Consider the following 22,884-nt stretch of genomic DNA (forward strand, 5'->3'; position numbering starts at 1 on the left):
ACGTCTAACAAAGAGGGGAAAAGGCCTAGAGCAGAACCCTGAATAACAGTAACTTTTAAGTGGTGGGCTGAGGAAGGGACTAAGAAAGGACACTGGCAGAGAGAGGGAAAAATTTTTAAAGGCTGGTCCCAGAGAAGCCAGGGAAGAGAGGCATTTCAAGGACAGAGAAGACAGAAAAGGATATTCAGTGGATCTAGACACAAGAGGGTTATTGGTGATGTTGGGGAAAAGAGTTTCAATGTTGCAGTTGCGGAAGACACTAGACTGCAATGGGTTCTCAAAGGGTATGTACACGATACTTGCAAGAAGCTGGTTTGTAGAAGAGAGAAGAGTGAAATGGAGCTGGAGGGTGAAAGAGACTAAAGGACTAAATACGTTAGATTTTATTTTTAATAAGATAAGCATGTGTAAAGTTGATAAGAAAAAATATAGAAGGGCAGATTTAAAGATCTAGCAAAGAGATCTAAATAGGATTCCCCATAGAAAGGAAGAAAGCTACATCTTTCACTATAACAAATGATATTTGTAGGTTTCATGCCAGGAAATTAAAAGAGTTCCAATTTGGTAGCTTCCATTCTATCTGTAAATTAAGAGTCAAGATTTCTTGCTGAGGGGTCGGCCCGGTGGCCAAGTGGTTAAGTTCATGCGCTTGTTCGCCCACTCCACTTCGGTGGCCCAGGGTTTCACAGGTTTGGATCCTGGGCGCGGACATGGCACCACTCATCAAGGCATGCTGAGGTGGCATCCCACATGCCACAACTAGAAAGACCCACAACTAAAAATATGCAGCTATGTAATGGGGGAATTTGGGGAGAAAAAAAGGAGGAAAAAAAAAAAGATTGGCAACAGTTGTTAGCTCAGGTGCCAATCTAAAGAAAAAAAAAAAGATTTCTTGCTGTAAGCGAAGAGAAAGTAAACACAGGACAACAAGGAACGTTTGAAACAGCCATTGTGGCAAATCCCCAAAAGAGCACACTTACAAACAGTAAGACTACCAGGCAGGAGTCAAGGGTCCAGAAAAGGTTGGAAACCATGAGGGCAGACAGTTGTATTGATCTAGGCCTGGGGTTCTGCTAAGTAAGTAAAACAAAATGAAAATAAAGAGAGGATATTGGCCAAAGAGCTGTTTAAGCAAAGGACCATGAAATCTAAACAAGATAGGGAAGGAAGCAAAGACAGGAGCTAACAGAAAGGCAGAGAGGAGAGAGAGGAACAATGCAGTGGATTTCTCAATGACACTGGAGAAAAGATGCAGTGGAGTAAATGAAGGAGAAATGGAAGAGTCTTAATGAGAAAAATGAGATGCCTGCCTGAATTTTCAGAAATGAAGCAGTTCCAGATTGACAAAAGCCAGGCTGTATCCTTAGAACAGGTGGTGAAAGTGAGCCTTAACTCAGGGAAGAACCGAGGGACAGGGGCCGAGCCAAGGTGCTAGATCAGCGATCCGCACAGACGCTGGAGTCTCCTACAACATGACAACACTGAAGGCAGGAAGAAAGCCCACGATCCAAGCACCGAAGTTTGTTGTTGTTTTTTTTTAAATGAGGGAGAGCAGCAAGGCAATCAATAAATGCCAGCATTGAGCAAGGGAAGAGGGGAGATTAGCCAGATTACAAGAGCTTTAAAGAAGCAGGGGATTTCACCCAAGGGTAGAAGAGCACATAGGAGTGCTGGAGAGGGAAGAGAGAGGACAGGATACTGACCTCCCTAACGGAGGAGAACAAAAAGCACTCACTAGGAGGGGGATGTGACGTCCTCAGAGAGAAACCAAATTTAGCTCAGAGAAAGGGGTAGAAATAACCCACAGTTAAAAGGCTAAGGATGAAGAAGTTTGTTTACTATGCAACAGGGAAAATGGGACAGTCTGTGAGGGAAGGAGCCACTGGAAGGTCAGGTCAGGAGAGAAACAGCACAAAGACAAACCTGAGATCACAGGAATATACAGATGGCCGTAGCTGCTTACATTCTGGATGCTGACCAAGGAGAGCAGAGCTGGAAAGCATGATCTATCTGTGTGGCTGCTACAAGGTTTCTAAAGGAAATGAGTCCCAACAATTCCTTAATAGAAAACTGAAGGGGTGTGGAAGGACTCGGGCCTCATGATAGGAGTCAGCATCAGCCAAGTTTAAGCGAGCTTCTGGAGGAGTCAGAGTCTAAGCTGCAGACCAAAACAGTGTTATTTGAACTCCACGTGACCTACTGTATATTAACAACAATGGCAGCCGCTGGTCTCTGGAGAGGGTGCCCTCAGGCTCTGCAAGGAGGAAACCAGGGCCTAGAACATCTGCTTTGCCGCAGCAGACAAGAACACTCCGGGCAGAGTCAGTCACCTCTGGAGCCACCGAGGCCAACAAGAACACGCCCCAGATTCTGGCTTCCGGTAGCTCCAATAACAAGGATTGGTTGACCGACAAATAATGTCAAATAAATAAGGACAGGCTCCAAACTGAAGAATTTGATGTCTCTAATAAAAAAATTAATAAGCTAAACAATTAACTTTCTACAAATCTCACAGACGTAACTGCTCCTGTGCTAAGAGCTTCACTTGCAATATCTCATTAGTTTTCACAACTCTGTGAGGTGGAAACTATTATTAACATTTTACAGATGAGGGAACTGAGCCTCTGAGAAATTAAGAAACTTGCCCAAGGTTACAAATTTATTAAGCAGCAGAAACTGCAGGACCCAAATCCCAAACCGTCAACCATTGGGTTCTATGCTGGACTCTCACCACACCAGTGGATGGTGCCAATATCCCTACATATTACATACATTACTACATGTGTACAAGTATAGATCCTCTTGAATATAGAACTCAAAATAGTTATTAGGGAGAACACAAAGAAACACAAGGCATGGTCCTCAAGAAAATTAAGTCTGGTTAGAGAGATAAGAAATAACCACAAAAAAAAAAAGAAGAAAAGCAACAAGGCAAAACTATACTTAAGTACCAAGATGATGACAATGATAACAAGGATTTGGAAGATAGCTAGATTCGACAGGTTTTTAATTCTCTGTCCAAGGCAACCAACTTTCTAACAACTCATTCATCTAAGCTTTGAGACTTCTCAAAAGGAAGCGATAATGTTAAATGTCTTAGGAAATGCCTGAGCAAATCATACCAAGACACCAGAAAAAAACAGTCAAGTGGCTTGAAATGAAGACCTGCTCTCCTCAATCTTGAACCCCATCCTAATCCAACCACTTCCCCTGAGTACACCTACTTTCCTTGTACGAAAGCTCCATTCTGACCAAGAGCGACAAAAATTGGCCCTCACTGATTATGTCTACCAGGCCATTTATAGGTCTTGCCTCTTGCCTCAATCTAAACTTTAAAAGTTTGAGGCTGAGCCAAAAACAAAACAGCTACAAAGAGTGGAGGCACGGAGGAGCCCACCTTCGGAAACTCAGCAGTGTGCTTTACGCACACTTACTCACATAGTATCCTAGCTTCCATACTACATTTTAAGCTACCTCAGAGTACCGTCAGCGTTTCTACCTAGCACACCTCTCTATCCCTCACAGCACCTTCACTCAGCCTCATGAGGAGATGAACTCACTTCCATTTCCATACTTGTAGAATAGAAAAGAGACTGATACCTTGCTTTATTTTATTTTTTTTTAAGGTTTTATTTTTTCCTTTTTCTTCCCAAAGCCCCCCAGTATATAGTTGTATATTTTTAGTTGTGGGTCCTTCTAGTTGTGGCATGTGAGATGCTGCCTCACCATGGCCTGACGAGAGGTGCCATACCCATGGCCAGGATCTGAACCAGCAAAGCTCTGGACCGCCGAAGCGGAGAGTGCGAACTTAACCACTCGGCCATGGGGCGGCCCCACCTTGCTTTACTTTCAAACCTCTCAGAGGTAGAATGAGATATAAAATGGTTCTGAAGTGCTCTGAATCTTAATTAAGAGAAATATGGTACACAAGTAAATAGTAACACATTTACCATGTAATGTCCAATCAGCCTTAGTCCATTACAAAAATCAACTAAGGCACAGACACAATCCACATAAACATAGGCACGTAGCAGCATTCAAAGCTCAAGCAAAGCTCGGTTCATCTTTGCCCTCCTCCACGAAGGACCACTCTGATTACAGGTCAGAGTTTGCATCCTCAAAATGAATAGAACTGTTTCAAGTAATACTGCTGAAGTAGCAGTCAAGGGTATAAAACTCCGAAAGCAGCAGTTAAGGGTAAAACGGACTCTGGCCATCATATGAGGCAGTCAGGGAAATACAGGTATGCTAAGAGAGGAAAACAGCAGAAACACAGGTAGGTGTAGTGGTTTTAAAACATGTCCACAAATTCTCTGATACACTCCCTTCAAGATGTAGAGCTCAACTCTCCTCCCTTGAGAGGAGCCAGACTCAGACACTTGCTTCTAACAGACACAGCAAAAACGACAGTGTACACTTCGGGGACTAGATCATGAAAGGCTCTGCAGCTTCCTCTTCACTTGCTCTCTCTCACTTGATCTCTCACCTGATCACTCAGTCTAGGGAAGTTAACTATCATGTAAGAAGGACAGTCAAGGAGCCTAAGGAGAGGTCCATGTCAGAAGGAACTGAGGCCTCCTCCCAACAGCCAGCAAGGAACTGACATCAAGCCCACAGCCAAGAAATACGGCATCTTGGAGGCGGAGCCTGGAGCCCCAGTCAAGCCTTCAGATGACAGCAGCCCCGGGAAACAACTTAACTGAAACCTCCCAAGAGATCCTGAACCAGAACCACACAGCTAAGTCGCTTCCAAATTTCTGACCCACAAAAATGATGAGGTAATAGACGTTTGTAAAGTCAGTAAGGATAGGGGTGATTTGTTACACAGCTACTGATAACTAATATAGAGAGCATGCTGTGGTACAAAAGGTTGTGAATCCCAAACTATCATTAAAGGGCCCGCCAAGGTTCTGGAAACAGACACTACCAGAGAGGAGCACACCAGTACTATAGTAACTTCCTCTTCTGCTTAGAGCAGTGACGTCTAACGGAAATACAATGAGAGCCAGAAATATGGGCCATTTATGTAATTTAAAATTTCCTGGTAGCCACATTAAAAAGGGTAAAAAGAAATAGGTGAGATTAATTTTAATAATATACTTTATTGAATCCAACATATCTAAAATATTAGCATTTCAACATGCCATTATAAAAACAGGTAATATTTTTTAAATCTCAGTGAAATTTTTTTGTACTAAGTCTTTAAAATCTAGTGTATATTTTACACCTTCAGAGTATCTCAATTCAGACTAGTCATATTTCAAGTCCTCGACGGTCTCATTTGGCTAATAGCTGTCCTATTAGACAGAGCAGGTCTAGAGGATTTCTTCTGCAGCTTGTTAACCTTTTAGAAACACGAGTGTTAAGAGGTAAAAGTAAAGAATTTTTTAAATACCTAAAGGATTCTTTTATTTATTTATTCTTTTTTTGAGGAAGATTAGCCCTGAGCTAACATCTGCTGCCAATCCTCCTCTTTTTGCTGAGGAAGACTGGCCCTGAGCTAACATCCATGCCCATCTTCCTCTACTTTATATGTGGGACACCTGCCACAGCATGGCTTGCCAAGTGGTGCCATGCATGCACCCAGGATCCGAACCGGCGAACCCCGGACCGCCAAAGCGGAACGTGCACACTTAACCACTGCGCCACCAGGTCGGCTCCTCAAGGATCCTTTTTATTTTTCCTTACTGAGATATCTCATTTGTATAGGTTCCCAAGCTGGGAAGGAGCAGCCTCACGGAAGGAAAGAGGGAAAGGGCAGTGCTCACTGGTAGGAAGAGGAGAGACCACTTTGATAAGTGAAAAGAAACTAACTCTATCTGCAAAACAGCAACCCCAAGAATCAGCGTGAGCAGAGAGTATCACCCACAGCTGTAACTGCTGTTTCCTTCAGCGTTCACTCATCTACCCATTTCACACACGACCCTAGATCCATCTGAAAAGGATAAATGCAGTTTGTTCTGAAGCAGGAGGTCTGGAAGAAAAAACAAAAGCAAAGTAAAAAACATTTCGCTTTCTCCAAAAACGTGTTCTCCAGCTAACACACTGCCTCCATCCCCCAGCACTGTTATCTTCTAGGACGACTGCTTAAAGGAGGACAAATCAGACCCAGAGCCTGTGGCAGACAGTAAGCTCAACAAGGAAATCTACCCGGGGCAACCAGAACCCCCCTTTTCCTCCTCCCGCTCCCACTCCTTGAGAAGCCAGCTTCAGACCGTTATGGAAAAGCGCCCAGTTGGGTGAGTCACTGCAGCCATCCCAGGGGCCTGGGCAAAATCCAGAGGACAGCTGGAAACAGCTGTTGTGAGGTCAACTGCAACTCGGAGGGAGGAGAAAAAAGAGGGTGAATTCACAGTTTATTACACATGATCCCATTCTGGCCTCAGAAAAGCTGGTTTTTATTTTCTCTCCCAAGCAAAAAGTTTCTCCTCCCTCTTACTTAAGATTCTTCTCCAAATGAAGGAAGCAACAACTGATTTACCACTCAAGACCCCAAGACGATACCCAGTGTGGAACACCACTTCTACCATGCGTCTCCCAAACAAGGGCAAACCAGAATACACCAGCTAAGGGAAGAACTATCAAAACGCAGCTGTCAAGGAAAGACACCTTGACTTGAATAAAACTCTAAAACATTTTAAAAATCACCAGGAACTATGAGACTGCTGAAATCCAGCAGAGAAACAGCCCCAGGGAAAGAGGAGTTCCACTGTCGTTCCTCACATGATAATGTTATAAACACTGTTGATGAAGGAAAACGGGAGAAGGGCCAGAAGAATGGTTATCTGCACAACTAGAAGGCAATCAGCCTCTAGACTTCTCATCCACTCTCCTACCAGCCAAAAGGATGTAGGTCGTCACACATCAGTCCTTGAAGGCCTGAAGAAAAAGTGGCTGACCCTTGGTCCAGATTCTACACTCAAACGAACAGTGTAACAACAGATACCTCTCCTAAGCAAGAACTTCTCAGAGTTTGATAGGTGAGGGGAAAACAGGGATTTATGGGCATCTGACACAAACTAATGGGAATGGGCTCTAGAAACATGAGCCAGAGGGAACCAATGAGCGTTCTCTTCCACCCAGTCTCAGTCACCCAGACGGCCGTCCTTCGAAACCCCGGTGCCTACAGCTCTAATGGCTTTGACCAACAGACTCCAGGGTGGTTAGTCTTGGATTTTTTCAGTCATTTTAAACATTCACATGGTAGAAGCATATGGTTCAAATTCACCAGACAAACCACCGGTGAGAGCAGAAGAACTGCTGCCTGCAGAAGAATCTCTAGAGAGACTTTTCAAGGCCGATGAAAAGCCCCTTCCAAAAGCCCCTTCTGCTTTCCCAGGTGCCCCGCTGCCATCCTAACACTGTTCCTACAGCAAGACTCTCTCTGCACACCCCTTCTCCTGAGTACGGATTCACTATAGACCTTGAGTTATTTCTTCCACAACTATTTTCGTAAGTATTTACCATATTACATCATGTGTAGGACTTCTTGCAACTAATTTCCAAAGCCAGCTTTTGGAGATCCTGCAAATAGTGCAGGGAACTGAGGTGGGAAGGGAGTAGAGAGGAAAGTCTGAGTCAGCTTCCAGGGCTGAGGGAAAGTTCCCTTAGCCTCCCAGGTTTAAGATTAAAATAATTAATGACAACTTCATCAGAAAGAATATAAAAGGCATAAAAACATTTGCAGTTGCCACAGCGTACTTTCTGGATTCCCTTCTGTCCTCCTTGATGTTTCACCTTTCCAAGTGTATAGTAAACCTATAAAAACAATTGGGGTACAACTTTGTACTAAATATAGTTTTTCTCACTGACAAATTAGCAAGGTACATGACCCTTTCCTCTATTTTCCATCATCAACTTAAACCGTTATTTAATTTTGGTTGAGTCTGTCTATCACCTACCCAACCACATCAACAACCTCTACAGAACACCCCCTGGAAGTCACTTTCTGCCCAGGCTACCTCGCAGAGTAGAGCCTCAAACAACAGCTCTTGATGAGGTTTTATTTTATGTAAAATGAGTCCAGGGACGAGATGGAGAGACTGGGTCCAAAGTGCACAAAATGAGGAAGCAACAAAGGTGATTCTTTCCCAAGAAGCCATCCTCCAGAGATGCAGAAGAAGCAAGCTTTGGATCAACTCTGAGGAGAAGATGACATCTGAGGCCTCCGCATCTCCCCTCACAGCCAATGTCTCAGTAACACGGCTAAGCAGCCAAAGCCGCTTACACTTCGGTCTCCTCCTCCTTCAGTATGTATTTCTGATACCCACAATAACTTCCTTTCCAGTAGCCCACAGTGACGGCCACTGCCATGATAACCAGCAATGATTTTAATAAGTCTAGTTATCTGTTTCCAAGGGCAACTTGAGGAAGCCAATAGATAACCCCAGTTCTGGGGGTTTGTGAGGTTGAAAAGGTAAAAAGGAGTTTGTGAGTGGAAATTACCATCAGCTAAAAGGTCAGAGTGTATTCAACTCAAATGTGTACATGGCAGAAATCACAGGATTTTTTTAAAGATATTTTTTCAAACAAGGCACCAAGAAAAAAGAATCATAATTAGGGTCTAAGGGCAAAGTACAAATCAATTTTTTAAAAGTACACGATGTAAATAATTAAACATTATACTTTGGAGAGATTTGTCACATAAGAATTTTGGTTAACTATACATTGTTGGACGGGTCCTATCATCCATGCTTAGCAGACAGGGAGACAGAGAAGCAGTTAAGCATCTCAACTCAAGGTGTCCACAGACAGAAGCTAGATTTCTTAAAGGCATAATTTATGGGAAGAACTTCTGTCTTAGACATGAAATCCAAAACATATAGGAGTGCATTATTAATTTTACACATTTAATATCTAAAAGCAGGAAACGCAAAAGTTATAGTTCTTATAACAACGCTAAAAGACATGCATTATATTTAAACACAGAATTTTAGACATGGAAGGGACTGCTAGACAATAAATCAACATAATAACAATTCCAACACACACTTGTGTCCAAGGAGTTCAAAGCCCTTGGCTTTAAATACTATAGACGTGCAGCATGAGTAGGACTGTAAAGCTCTGACTTTTGTACTTTATGATTGTGCTAATTCACAACCTTTGTATTACACTTAACTTTATTCTAAGGAAAAGAAAGGAAAGAAGAAAAACAGGGAGGGATGGAAGGAAGAAAGGAAAAGAGGGAGGGAGAGTGAATGAACAAAGGCCCCCAAAGTGTTTTCTACCTCCCGTGATATGGAAAGTGCTTCCCGCTCGGTTCCCAGTCTCGACCTTTCTTGTGTCTGTTCTCCTCTTTTTCCTCTACCCTCTCCAGGCTTTTTGGGTTTTGTTCAGAGTCCCGGTTCCTCTCTCCAGGCTCCTCCGTGCTTTTGCCTGTCTTCCTTCCATGTCCACCTGCCTGCCTCTTTACATTTTTCTCCCCACCTGCCTCTGACTCCCCATCGCCACACACCAAAAGCAAACCCTACTCAAAAGCAAACAAGAAATCCTGGAACTGAAAGTTCTTTACAATGTTACAAAGCATCTGATCGAACCCCTCCAGTTTAGGAAACTGAGGCTCTGAGAGATCAGATGATTTGCCCAATGTCACAAAACTAATAAACGATAGAACCAAACTAAAATCCAGGTTTTCCCATTAAAGTACTAAAAGAAAGCACAGGAAGTTATTTTTAAATCTCAGAGCAGAGAAGGTCTTTCTCAGAAAGAAACAAGATCCAAAAGTTTAAAAATAAATACCTTATATATTTGATTACATTAAAATGTTTTGTATGGCACCAAAACACACACAAGCACATACACATACACTTACATACTACAAACAAATTCAAAAGACAAACGACAAACTGAATGGGAAATTTCGCAACATGAATGACAAGGGCTAACTTCCTTAATTTATAAAAGTTCTTACTTATCAATAAGAAAAAAACAAATCTTTCACTAATCTGTGTATGACTCCACTCATATGAGGAATTTAAAACTATGGACCAAGAACAGTTTAGTGGATACCAGGGGAAAGGTGGGGTGGGGGGTGGGCACAAAGGGTGAAGTGGTGCACCTACAACATGACTGACGAACATTAATGTACAATTGAAATTTCACAAGATTGTAACCTATCAATAACTCAATAAAAATAATTTAAAAAAAAAACAAATCTTTCACACCTGAGTTCATGACAAATAAAAATGACTTTTAGACATATAAAAAAAAAGACCCCCTTATATGACAGAAATACAAAAGATCAAGATGATATTTTTCACTAAAGACTGGTGAAAATCTAAGGAACATACAGTTTGCGAAAACGATAGGGAAAAGTCATTTTACTTTGCTGTTCATAATAATTTTCAGCCACAATTTTGGAGGCTGCTTGGCAATACCCATCAAAGGATCAAATGCACATACCCTTAGAAACCCTCAGAACCTGTCCTCATGTGCACACCTCTCTGAACAAGAACATACGTACAAGCAGCACTGCTGACAAGAGCAGAAGACTAGAAACGACCCAAATGTCTAGCAACAGGAAATATTGAAACAAACCATGATTTAAAAAATCCTGACTATGGAACACTATGTGATCATTTCAAAAGAAGGAGGTTGATCTGCCTACAGTGAAACAAAATATCCCCCAAGATGTTTTAGTCAGGGAAAAACAACGAAGAGCCTTCAGGTATATAAAGGGGTACATGTCTACACGCACACAGATGCACAGAATTTCTCCGGAACATAACAGAAACTGCTAAGGTTTCTATTGCACCAACACTCCACCTTCAGGACTCTTTCAGTTCTAAAAAGCTCCTGCATTAGTAAGTTCTTCCCGACTGCTAACCTGCAATAAGCTTCTTCAAAAGACTCATGCCCTAATACCTCTCCTTGAACTCTTGAACCCGATACAATGAAGATCTCTGGCCCGTCTCTCAACCCCTTCTCCGTCTATCTACCAGCCTATCAACTGCGCCCCTTGGTGTCCCCCTTTCTACACCTCTACAGCTTTGAATTTTTCTTCACTCTTTCAATACTGCTTCTACATCCTAACATTAACTCATTTCCCCATAAACATATCCCACAGCCTTTCAAAGCCTAAAGGCCATTAAGAGAAGTTAGCATTCTTTCTGCTCCCCATTGCTGCTTTTCCATCAATTCATTTCATTCCTTATTCAGCAAACATTTATTGGTTTACAACTGTATACCATGTATTATAATAAGAAGTCAAAAAGAGAAACCTAACACCTAGTCTGTTTTAAGAAATTTGCAGCCTAGGACAAATGTTGAAAAGTAAAGCTCTTGGCATAGCATCTAAGAGAGGAAAAGAAACTAGATGTAAGGGAGGCCACCTTCTAATACTCAGCTACAGGCACCAAACTGATAGCGCTGGCTCCCTTTAGGGAAGGAACAGAGACTGGAGGTGACAGTCAAAGTAGCCACTGGATAGACATTTTCAGAGTTTGGGGATTTTTATTTGGAAGAATATATTTGCATATTAATTTATAATTAAAAATAGGCTTTAAAAAGGAGGTGATGTCTAACTAATCTTTATAGTCCTAATGCCTATCTAGCATGGTGCCTGGCACATAAACGGAACTCCACGAATAATCACTAAATGAAAGAACAAATGGATGTGCAGAGATCTACAGAGCAGAATGGAAGGGGAGAGAACAACCACATTCTGTCGCCTTAGGAACACCTGTCCTATTAAAGCTAACACAGGGTTTCTCCGCCTCCGCACCGCTGACCCTCTGGGCTGGCTCATTCTTCCCTGTAGGGGCTGCCCTATGCACTTCAGAGGGTTCAAGTAGCATCCCTGGTCTCTCCCTACTAGATGCCAGCAGCATCTCCACAGTCACGAAAATGAAAAACGTCTCCAGACACTGCCAGATGTCCCCTGGGGGGCCAAACTGCCCCCAGGTGAGAACCACTGAATTAATGCTTATACATCATTCTCTGCGCCTCCTCAAGCCCACGACTTTCTCTCCACTTGCCCAATGATTTCAGTGCTTAGTCCTCAATTATGTCACACTCAATTTGACGACCCTTCCTTCCCAAGCCTCCGAGTTCTTCAACCTCCTTATTTCCAGAGCGCTTTACCTTTACCACAATCATCCAACTGATAACTCTTCCTTAGGGCTCATGACCACTCAAACTCTTCCAATGTCAAGATCTCCAACTCATATGACAAACTCCTGTCCTCTGCCTTCTCCCACTCCCTTATTCCACCTGAACCTGTCTGTCCCAGTTTACCAACGCTCAGCCCAGGGTAACTGCACTTGGCCACCCTCCTGGGCTCCTGAAGACTGATAAAGTTAAGAAACCACCAGGACCACCGCAATCCAAGCTGGCACTTAACTGAGACCTAGCAATTCTTTTATTCTACTTTTTAATGAATCCTTATTATACTGGAACAGCACCTACTTCTAAAACTTCTCTACTCTCCTCAAGGTGGAGCCTGCCTGCAGGCTACTATTCTTCTCTAAGTGAAGCAACACTGAGGTCCTCTGACATGAGCTCAGCCAACTTCCCTTCTCAGTACCTCATACACAATAGGTGCTCAATAAACATGTGTTAATCTAGGAAGGAAAAACATCACGACTTTATATTGGTTCTGTTTTTAAAAGAGATTTCTAAGAGGGGGAAAAAAGCTCTAAATTTCATTCTAATGCAAAATTTTAGTCTACAATACTAAGCAACCTTAAGGAAAGTCAACTTGCCTCCCAGTTTCTCAAGTCTACCACCACCAACCAAGGGCACACACTGCTGGTGCAAACGGACCCCCTGGGCAACCATGAAAGCACACTGAGGTTTTAGAATGCAGCTTAAAATAGGAAGTCCGACGACAGCCAGCCATACTGCCAGTCAAAGTGCTGCCCGTGCCCGTGAGTGACCTTAAACTCCACCAGTTGGTGAGACGCGGAGAAGCACCTTAACAGGCTGACAGAGCATCAACAGCAATTCCACCGCTAAAGACCCCTCACCTGGCTCTCCGTGGAGACTGAAGAACAGTCCCTGAGAAGAAAACCTGCTCTGAAACAGGAGAGAAGGGCTTTAAATAATTCATCAGCACAGGCGACTGTACAATATCTTTAGAATTAAATGTCCCATTCTCACCTAACCCTAATGTCTTCCACAGGTACAAGCGCACCATCAGAAGAAACAGGAAGTACGCACGTCCCACTTAAAGACCTCTAGGTCCCGGCTGAATCTAAGGTCTAACACTTTCCACCAGCTTTTGTCTCATGAGGTAATTATGGAACAAGAAGTTTGACAAAATAGAGCCAATCATTTCTCAAAACGTGTCCTAAACTTTTTTCTTGACCTTCAGCTTATGGTAGCTTAGACAAGTATCTTAAAAGCATTTCTAGTCAGCCATTTTTGGTAACTTGTGAGCAAAATTATTTTTAGCCAAAAAAGTTTATTTCAATCCCTCTCTCATAACTCACAAGCATCTGACCAGGTTTGGTTCAAGCTTTCCAGAATAATTTGTCTTTGAGTGGATTCAAAGCACAGAACATTTCTGCCTCAAGGGAAAAACTTTCTCCTTAAGAGGCATGAACAACTGAAATGTGCTAATACACAAGATATGCGAAAAAATATCACTTGCCTACCTGCCACCTACCCTGGTATACTGTGGAGGTTAAGCACTTGCACGTTCATAAAATTTTTTGAAAGCCTCTGATAGACAAAACATTGTTGTTACAGCATTCCGTGCTATGAAGAGCAAAACGCACGCCTGCATGGTAGACAGTGCTTCACATAAATTTAAATATAATGAAATGGAGCATAAGGTCCAAGTTGTTTCCATGCAGCACTCAAACTGTGACTCTAAATAGAGGGAAAGCTGCTTCCAGCATGAAGACGGCTGGAAAAAATCAGTGATTCTGCTAGAAGGCAGCACAACTACATATACACATCATCATCAAATATGGATTTTCTTTGTTCTCTCTTACTCTTTTCTTTTCTTTTCCTTTTTGATGAACAAAGACAGTGTCACTACTACACCTACCACTAAGAGGCTATGCTCCTCGAGTGGTAGGATAACCCAATCACCATCACCCAGTCAGCTCGTGAACAATGGTACCCGATGGCAAGGCGTCAGCAGTCTGTGGATGAACTAACAGCAAAGGCGCTCTGGGACAATCCCCTGCCCTCACGCCCTCCACTCCAACCCCACCGACCTGGTCGCAGGTCCTCTCAGCCCCCCGCCTTGTACAGACTGCTGCTTCTGCCTGGAATGGCCTGCCCCTCCCTCTCCTTTGCCTACCTAACCCCTGCTCACTCACTCGATACTCAGCAATAGCTCCTGCAGAATGTTCTCCCTGTGCCCATCCCACCCCAGCTGGATAAGAATCCCTCTCTTGTGCTCCAACAGAAATACTGGACTCATTCCTATCCTGATAGGATACAGAAGCGCCTCTATTTACCATCAGGTTAGGTCTGGAATGAAAGGCTCCTCCTAAGTCCATTAGGTCATAAAATTCCAATGTGAAAAGATCCCAGTAACCCATGGCTGCATATCTAGTGAGGGAACATTTCTTAAGACAATCGCAGAGGCTTATGGTAGCGGTTCTGACTTGTTTCTTCTCAACTCACTTTATGCTTTGCACTTGACCCTTTATAACTGTCTGCATTGCTGAGTGATTCATCCCGCACACATATTCAACATGTATCATTTTCTAACATTACTTCCATTTTTAATCATCTCTACATTTATTCACCCCTTCATATCAGCATTTTTGTTATAATCACAGGTTTTACCCTCACTGAATAAGATACAGTTAATAATAAACATAGCAAAACATAGTTAATGATAAACCTAAGCACCGGAAACACCCTCTATACCAATAAACAATGTGACAGACAAAATTAAAATGACCATGTGCCACCACTGGCACTATGTTTTCTTTGTTTGTGGTAAGCAGAATTGGCACACTTTTGCTCTAACACATAACTTTATTCATTTTTCCATGAAAATTAGCAAGTTCAAGGATCATAAGTAAAGTAGCTCTTTACTTATTCCTATGTAATTTTAATAAACTATCTTACTTTTAAAACAATACATGCACGTCAAACAAACTTCAAAAGGCACAAAAGGTATACAACGAAAATTAAGTCTTTGCCTATACTCCTATTCCTCCATCACTGAATATCCCTCCCCAGAGGCAACCACTATGACCAGAATCTTGCATTTCTCAGCAAAAAGAATCTAGATGTACATGGATATATACTCTTTCTCATTACACAAACAATAGCAAGTTATCCACCTGTCTGCATCCTGACTTTTACACTTGGCGTATTCTAGAGTCTTCTATGTTAATGCACACAGAGCTAATTCTTTTTAACGTCTACGTGAGATTCCATTTTATGAATGAATGTAACTATTTTAGTTCAGAGATTTTAAGAGCATTTTGGTTTTTTCAACCTTTTGCTGTTTCAAATAATGCTGTAATGTACATTATTACACACTGACGCAAGAGTATCTGTAGGATGAGTTTCTAGAGATGGAACTGCTCAAAGAACATACACATTTTCCATCTTAACAGATACTGCTGAATAGCTCTTCGTGGAGGTGATGCGACTTTCCACCCCACCAGCAACATGAGGACCCATTTCTCTACCTACGCCCTTATCAATACATTGTGTTATGAAATTTTATCCTAATGTACAGCTGTTCCAGAAACCTGCCCCAATAAACCTCGCAGGTTCCAAAAGGACACTCCGTTAACTCTGTAACCCCAGGCTCTAGCACGTTGTAAGCACTCAAATGTTGTTAAATGAATGAATGACCAAGCAAAAGGGTAAGAGATTTTGCACCATATGAGAGGTTTACTTTTAATATAGGGACCAATAAAAGTGATTTAAATATTAGCAATTTTCCCTTTCAGAGAGGGAGGGAGATAGGGAAGTAAGAAAGGACGGATAGATGGATTGCCTGTGATCTAAAATGGCTTCTCCTAGAGGTTTTTACAGAGCAGGAAAGATTCCTACCTGCTGCAAATACTTAAGTATTGTCCTACCTTAGAGTAAGGATATAACCTAGCTTCAAAATGTCAACAAAGCTGAAGGGCCTCCAATGCAACTCCCAAAAGAACAGCAAGATTGCTTCTCTGAAACGGGATACTGAAGCCCCTCATATCAATATTCTTTTTACACAACCTCCCAAAAAACTGACTCTGGTTGTGTATTGTACACAATCACACAGTTGGTTAACATTTCATTCATCTATTCCTGTACAGTACCTGGCATAATTAATGCTAAAAATCTTTCAATGAATACAATAAACACTGAACTCTGCACCGCCACTGGCCAGCATGTGTTTGCCATGTTCTCTGGTGCCCCTGCTTTTCGCTATAACAACAGATAACAACACTTATATAGCACTTAGCATGGAACACGCACTCTTCCAAACACACTGTATTTCCTATATTAACTCATTTAATACTCACAACAACCTTGTGAGGTAGAAACTATTATTATCCCCATTTTAGAGATGAAAACCTGAAGCACAGAGGAGCTAAGTAACCTGCCCAAAGGACACAGAGCTAAGTCAGTCTAGAGACAGAATTTGAATGCAGGCAGCCTAATACTAGAATGCCTCCTTTTAACCCAGTATCTTAATACAATGTGGTAACTGCCCAGATAGAGCAGTACACAGAGTGCGTGTTACCAAAGCACAGGCTTTGAAATATACTCAGTGTACACCTCCATCAGAGCAATTATCACACAGTATTAAAATTATCTGTATACACATCTACCTGCCCACTGCAAATTCAAGTCTTAGGCATCACTGTGCCTAGTACTACTGGATTCAATAAATTCTCCAACTGGGTTTTCGGTAAGAGGTGGACTAACAAAATACCATTTCTATTCCTTGAGTTTGCACTTCGTATGTGGTGCTTCTGCTCCTGTGTGCCACCATGTGCTAAGACCCACCTCCTCCAAGGCAAGATCTGCTTCTCATATTGTGCTGCTTCCCTAGAGCTGCGGGCTAGACCTCTCAAGCTGCCCTGGGTACATTCCTGAAGTCCTGAACCACCACAGAGACCCACGCCACCATTCCTAGTGGGTAAGGCGCCAGCAGTACAGCTCCTATCCCCTAGCAGTCACCAGCCTGGATCAGTGGTTCTCATCAGGAGCGCAGAGTAACTTGAGCCACTTGCCAACCCATCTCTCCACTGCTAAGACAGGCGCTTTCTGCTATCAGGTTGCACAAATGCCTGGAAACCTTATACCGGGGGTGAAGGAGGAAGCAAGAGGGGAGACAACGCAGCATGTGGTACCCTGCCTGCTTCCATTCACCACTTGGGGCCACAGAGACCGAGGAGGCCTAATTCCCTCACGGCAAAGCTTTGGCACCATAAAGACTGTGTGGTGAGATCAGCACCGGCATACAGCGGAGGTCAGCATTCACTGGAGTGCAGGACACATCCCCACCTGCCTCATTCTCCAAATAGCTGGAACACTACCTCCTCTTTAATGTTCTTGTGGAGACAAAGGTCTGAAAAGCACGATTTATTTCATATGTTTAAATGCAGAAGTATTTCAAGGTGAACTGAGCTAGAGTCAAGTCTAAGCTTGAAATCCTTCATTCTAAGCCTGAATGAGAATCCACTACTACTCAGCAAACACAAGAAGACTATTCCCTGTTTGTTGAACCCTATCCCTTTACTTCCCACCAAGTCTCAGTCGCAGTCCAGTCACACACCAGAGATGAAGAGCATTCACTCAATCCCGGGCTTTCCACAAACACAGGGGTTAAGTGAAACTAAGGGCAATTAGGGCTGCCAAGATGCAAACACCTATCAGGAACTAAACCTTCCTTTCCCACAATTCAACACCAAACTTGGTTCACTGAAGAGCCTCCTGACAGCAGTGACATGCAAGCAGGATAAACCTGGGTATTCTGGATATGTCTGGGATAGAGGATGTCACACTGAACAAAATCACACTGCAGTTACGATTCTACGTGCAATGACTCAAGGCAGATCCTGAGTACTCTTACTAACTCAGTGACAAAAAGGGCATCTGACTCAAAACGGGCCCTACTAGCACAAAAAGACAGGACCAGGAGCAGCTGTCTGGGGCAGGTGGAGCGCTGAGGATGCCTAGCTTTTACTCAAACATCTTTAAAAGGTATCATCAGTCAGGGATTTGTAGGGGACTCATGTGAAAGAACAGAGATGCAGATGAAGTCTCCGACCCTCTGATTCCAGGATTCCATAAAAACGCAGACTCATACTTTACGAGACCTTGTACTGATCAGAGTCATCCCTACCAAAGACATTTGGACACTTAATCCTAATTCCAGAAACCTAACAAACTGAGAAAAAAACTACAAACTGATATGAAGTGATCTCCAAATACAGAGAAAAGACAAGACAAGTATAGCACAGCAGGCATGTGAATACTACCGCATGAGTTTTTAAAAGAGGATGGAGACAATTTTATGTAGGTGCTATCTCTGCAAGGATACCGAGACAACTAAGCACACTGGTTACCTCCGAGGAGAGAAACTAGACAGCTGGGAGAAAGCAGAGACTTTTTACTCTTCAACCTTTTGCATATTTTGAATGATTAATCATGTGACTATATCATACACTTAAAAAATAAATATAAATGGGGGGAAAAACCTCCATATAATAAAGTCTCAGAGAAGTCACACCAGAATAATAAAAAAGACTAAGAAATGAAAAAAAAAGAAGATTGGCAACATGTTAGCTCAGGTGCCAATCTCTAGAAAAAAAGACTAAGAATTCAAAGATTCTACTTAGCTCTGAAGCCTCAAGGTTTGAGCTTACTGCTTGCTCTCACATACGCTCTCGGAGCCTCAAATAACCCATCCATAAAAACGAGCACATCAGCTACTTCACTGATCGAAGCAGAGCGCTGGTCCAGACAACTTCTAGATGCCTTCAGCTCTCACGATTTCATTCTACCCTCCACTATCAATCCACTGAGTTATCTACTGTTGATCCATTATTTGATCAATAATAAAATTCGTGATGGGATAACTTTGAGGCAAAAAACTAACAAACAACAATAACAAACCACCATACATAGAGCACCAATTATCCCATTGAACTTCCCCCAACATGCACTACAGGGAAGTGAAATAAACCCATAGTCTCTGAGACAATGCTTGGCACATACAAGTACACGATAAATCTTAGCAAACTCCCAATTCAAAACGCTGGCCAGATGCAAATTACTGACGAAGGAAACTGCGGTTCATGTTAACTTCAAGTTCTACACAAATCAACAGTCAGGCTACAGTAAAGTGTTCCCAACACTAAACAGACGGCGTGCAAAGACAATGAAGCACGAACTCCCTCCATTCCCTACAGTCACGCCCTATGGGCACAGGGGCAAGAGACCCAAAGGGAACGGCCCTGGATAAAGAGTCACGAGATCCGGGTAGAAGCATTGGCTTTGCCACTTCCCAGTCAGGAGGCTTAGAGAAGCGTATTTCCACCAAGGGAAAAATGGGGAGAATCGCCGCTCTTTGGGGTTGTTGTAGGGAATAAATAAAGACCTGCGTCAAAGCATTTTCTAAACTATGAAACAGTTTAAATTTAAGTATTGAGTATTATGTGCAATTTGAGTCACCATGCTTCAAACCCAGAGACGGTGATTAGAGAAAAAGCAACAAAAATTTTTAAGAAGATTTTAAAAAACAGACTGTATAAAGGTTGACATTTTTTTCAACAAACATTTCCTGAGTTCTTATTATAATATATCCCTGGCACTGATGGAGGAGCCAAGCATACAAAAATTAAGAGTGCTCTTGCCTTTAAGGAAGTAAAAAGCAGTGGGATACAAGGCAAGAGAGCTTGGAATTACAATAAAAGAGCTATTATATATTGAACACCTACCATGTGTCAGGCCCTGAACTGAGCACATTACACATATTACTTCTTCTAATTCTTACACGAGTCCTATAATATGTTTTACAAGGGAAGAAGCTCAGGCTTAGAAAGGTTAAGTGACAACCAAGATCACACAGCTATGATGTGGAAAAGCTAGGACTCCAACTCAAGTCTGTCTGCAAGCCCATTCTATTTTTTCTTTTTCTTTCTTTTTTGTTTTTGTGAAAAAGACTGGCCCTGAGCTATCCTCTGCCAATCTTTCTCTTTTTGCTTGAGGAAGATTGGCCTGAGCCAACACCTGTGCCCATCCTCCTCTATTTTTTTATGTGGTATGCTACCACAGCATGGCTTGATGAGCGGTGTGTAAGTCCACACCCAGGATCCAAACCCACAAACCCTGGGCCACTGAAGTGGAGCATAAAAACTTAACCTCCAGGACGGCCCCTGCAAGCCCATTCTCTATATTTTATAATCTTGAGTGGGAAAAACTTTTCTAAGCACGACACAAAAAAACAGAAACCATTAATGAAAACAGTAATAGACCCTGCTACATTTTTTAAAAAATTAACCTCCAATATAGTAAATGAAAAAGCAAAGTGCAAAAGAATATGGAGAGCATGCTAGTGTTTCTGTAAAAAAAAAGGGGGCAGGGGCTGGCCCAGTGGCACTGTGTAGTGGTTAAGTTCATGTGCTCTGCTTCAGCAGCCTGGGGTTCATGGGTTCAGATCCCAGGCACAGACCCATACACCACTCATCAAGCCACAATGTGGCAGCATCCCATATACAAAATAGAGGAAGACTGGCACGAATGTTAGCTCAGGGCCAATCTTCCTCACCTAAAAAAACGGGGGGGGGGGGTGGGGGGGGTGGGAGAGGGGCACCGAGAATAATACCAGAGTCTAACAACAGGGGTTAGTTGTTCGGTGAAGCAGGTATAGGGCAGATGAGTAACAGGGGTAAGAGGAGGACGATTCACTAAATACATTTTTATTAATTTAGAGTCACAACATTTGCTTATGGAAAGTAAAATGCAATAGTTCAAATTTTGTTTACCTCTATTTCAAAGTTACTTGACTTTTTTTTTTTGGCAGAATGATACCTATTATAATTTCTCAAAGAGCAATCGACGGAAAACAGCTTCAGATACTCTGAATTAGACAACTGCTTAAAACAGGAGGCTGGACCAGTCAAATTTTTTAGGTTTCTTCAAACATCTTGGATACTGTTAAACCAAACAAGTATTTACTATTTGCCTAAAACTAACACTGCAGAAAACAATTCACAGTGAAGCTAAAATCCAATAAAGGTAAATGATTCCTACACCAAGCTCAGGAAAATGCAATCTTATAAAGCTTTCTTCAATCAGGCGGCCCAGGATTAAAAAGCAAAGCCTACAGAGTAACACTCTAAACTCCTAGAGGGAGAGATGACAAGTAAGCATAAATGAAAACTGTACGTACACACAGACACGTGGGTGTCTGTTAATCACGGCATTTTTATGCAACTGACAAAAATCACAATCTGTGATAAGCACCTTTCTGAAAGGCTTCTGCTGTACGTACGCAACATGCAAAAGTTAACCAATTGATCTCCAACACTGTAAGACACAGAAAGCTTGAAGCCAAAACGCTGTACCAAAAGGATCTAGTTAATATCACAACAAGCCACTAAAGACCTTTAACACAAAGGAGAGGGACAAAAGATGTGTCTATAATGCATAATGAGCAGTAGCTGGGGACAGGGAGGAGCAGCCAACAGAAATATTCACTTCTAAGCCCCGACAGAGACCTTTTAAATATGACCAGCATCACTTCAAAGTCCGAGATGATACCAAAATTAGCCAGATCAGCTTACTGAAAGAAACGAGCCAGACCATGGCTTCAAGTATGAACACAACAGAGAGGACACCCAGCAAATGTGTATGTGAGCAGAGCAAACACAGACGCATGTGAAGCGGCCCACACAGCGACGGCTGCACGGCACCACTCTCCATTCTGTAAACAAGGCTGCCTCGGCCTCTGCCGACACGGACAGCAGAAGACCAGAGACCCGCGTCAAAGCAAGCACTACCAACTCGCTGTAAGCTCTGCCAAAGCTCCCACTGGGAGAGGCAGCCAGCGTGGAGACTTCCCAAAGCGCCAACAAAGTCCTCAAAACCCACTGTGCCAGCCGCTGACAGGGACAGTGTTCCTGGAAATTTGTATGAGGTGCAAACCAATGAGCTAAGCTTTGTGGGTGCTGGGAGCCACCACAAAGCATCTCCCAATTTTGCCAGTTCTTGCTTTGAAATCACACAATCCCACAACCCCATTCCCTAGAAACTAAGAAGTAGCAGGTGAAAGCTGTCAAAGGCACGTATTCAGACTGATGAGGGCACAAGCCAGGCTGATTAGGGGATAAGCAACCTTGCAGATTCTTTTGCAAAGGATGGGGGGGCGGGGTTGAGTAGTAAGAAAGTAGGGGAGGGAGCTAAACAATCCTGCCTTCTACCCAAAATTATTACCACCATCCTCAGAATTTTTGTGGAGCACTGAACTGCGGAAGAAAAAAAAAACGGAAAAGAAAACTTTAGGCTGTAAATGTGACTGTATAAAAATCCCCAAGAGAGGATGACCTATGAAACTAAGCCCCATGCAACAAGGGCTAACTATGCAGCTGCTTTTCTACTTGCCTAACAGTCCAAGAGAAATAGAGCAGGCGCAGAGAAGCCCACCAACTTCCAGGAAAATGGAACCAAAGTCCTCTTGACTCAGGACAAACCACATACCCCTGAAATAAATCTCTAAATCAAATCCATATAGGTCTGCTGTGGAAATCATTCTGGCTGACAGCAATTAACTCCCCCTCCTCCAAACGGCTGCCCATTTGCAGAGGAAAAAGCTGCTCAAAATAAAGCAGTTGGAAGAACTTCCCATGAGCCTCTGTTCCAAAAGTGTTCCAACTCAAGCAGGAGCTGGAGCCCACATTCAAACCCCACCATGTCCCCAGACTATGTCTGCAGTTACACTAGTTCTGCCCCCAACCCAAATCC

At 42.7% G+C, this 22,884-nt stretch overlaps 1 protein-coding gene and 1 long non-coding RNA gene across 21 annotated transcripts in view; one reads left to right on the top strand and one right to left on the bottom strand.

Annotated features, from left to right (window-relative positions):
* RBFOX2 (RNA binding fox-1 homolog 2) overlaps window positions 1-22,884 on the bottom strand; it is a 265,853-nt gene that overhangs the window by 233,401 nt on the left and 9,568 nt on the right. The window lies entirely within an intron of this gene.
* Window positions 11,673-22,683, top strand: LOC139080321 (uncharacterized). The gene is made up of 3 exons (XR_011534754.1): window positions 11,673-11,901; window positions 13,121-13,231; window positions 20,945-22,683. It is a non-coding gene; the product is annotated as an uncharacterized lncRNA (long non-coding RNA).

This window comes from Equus przewalskii, chromosome 29 (assembly GCF_037783145.1).
Source record: "Equus przewalskii isolate Varuska chromosome 29, EquPr2, whole genome shotgun sequence".
In the NCBI taxonomy this organism is placed as follows: Eukaryota; Metazoa; Chordata; class Mammalia; order Perissodactyla; family Equidae; genus Equus; species Equus przewalskii.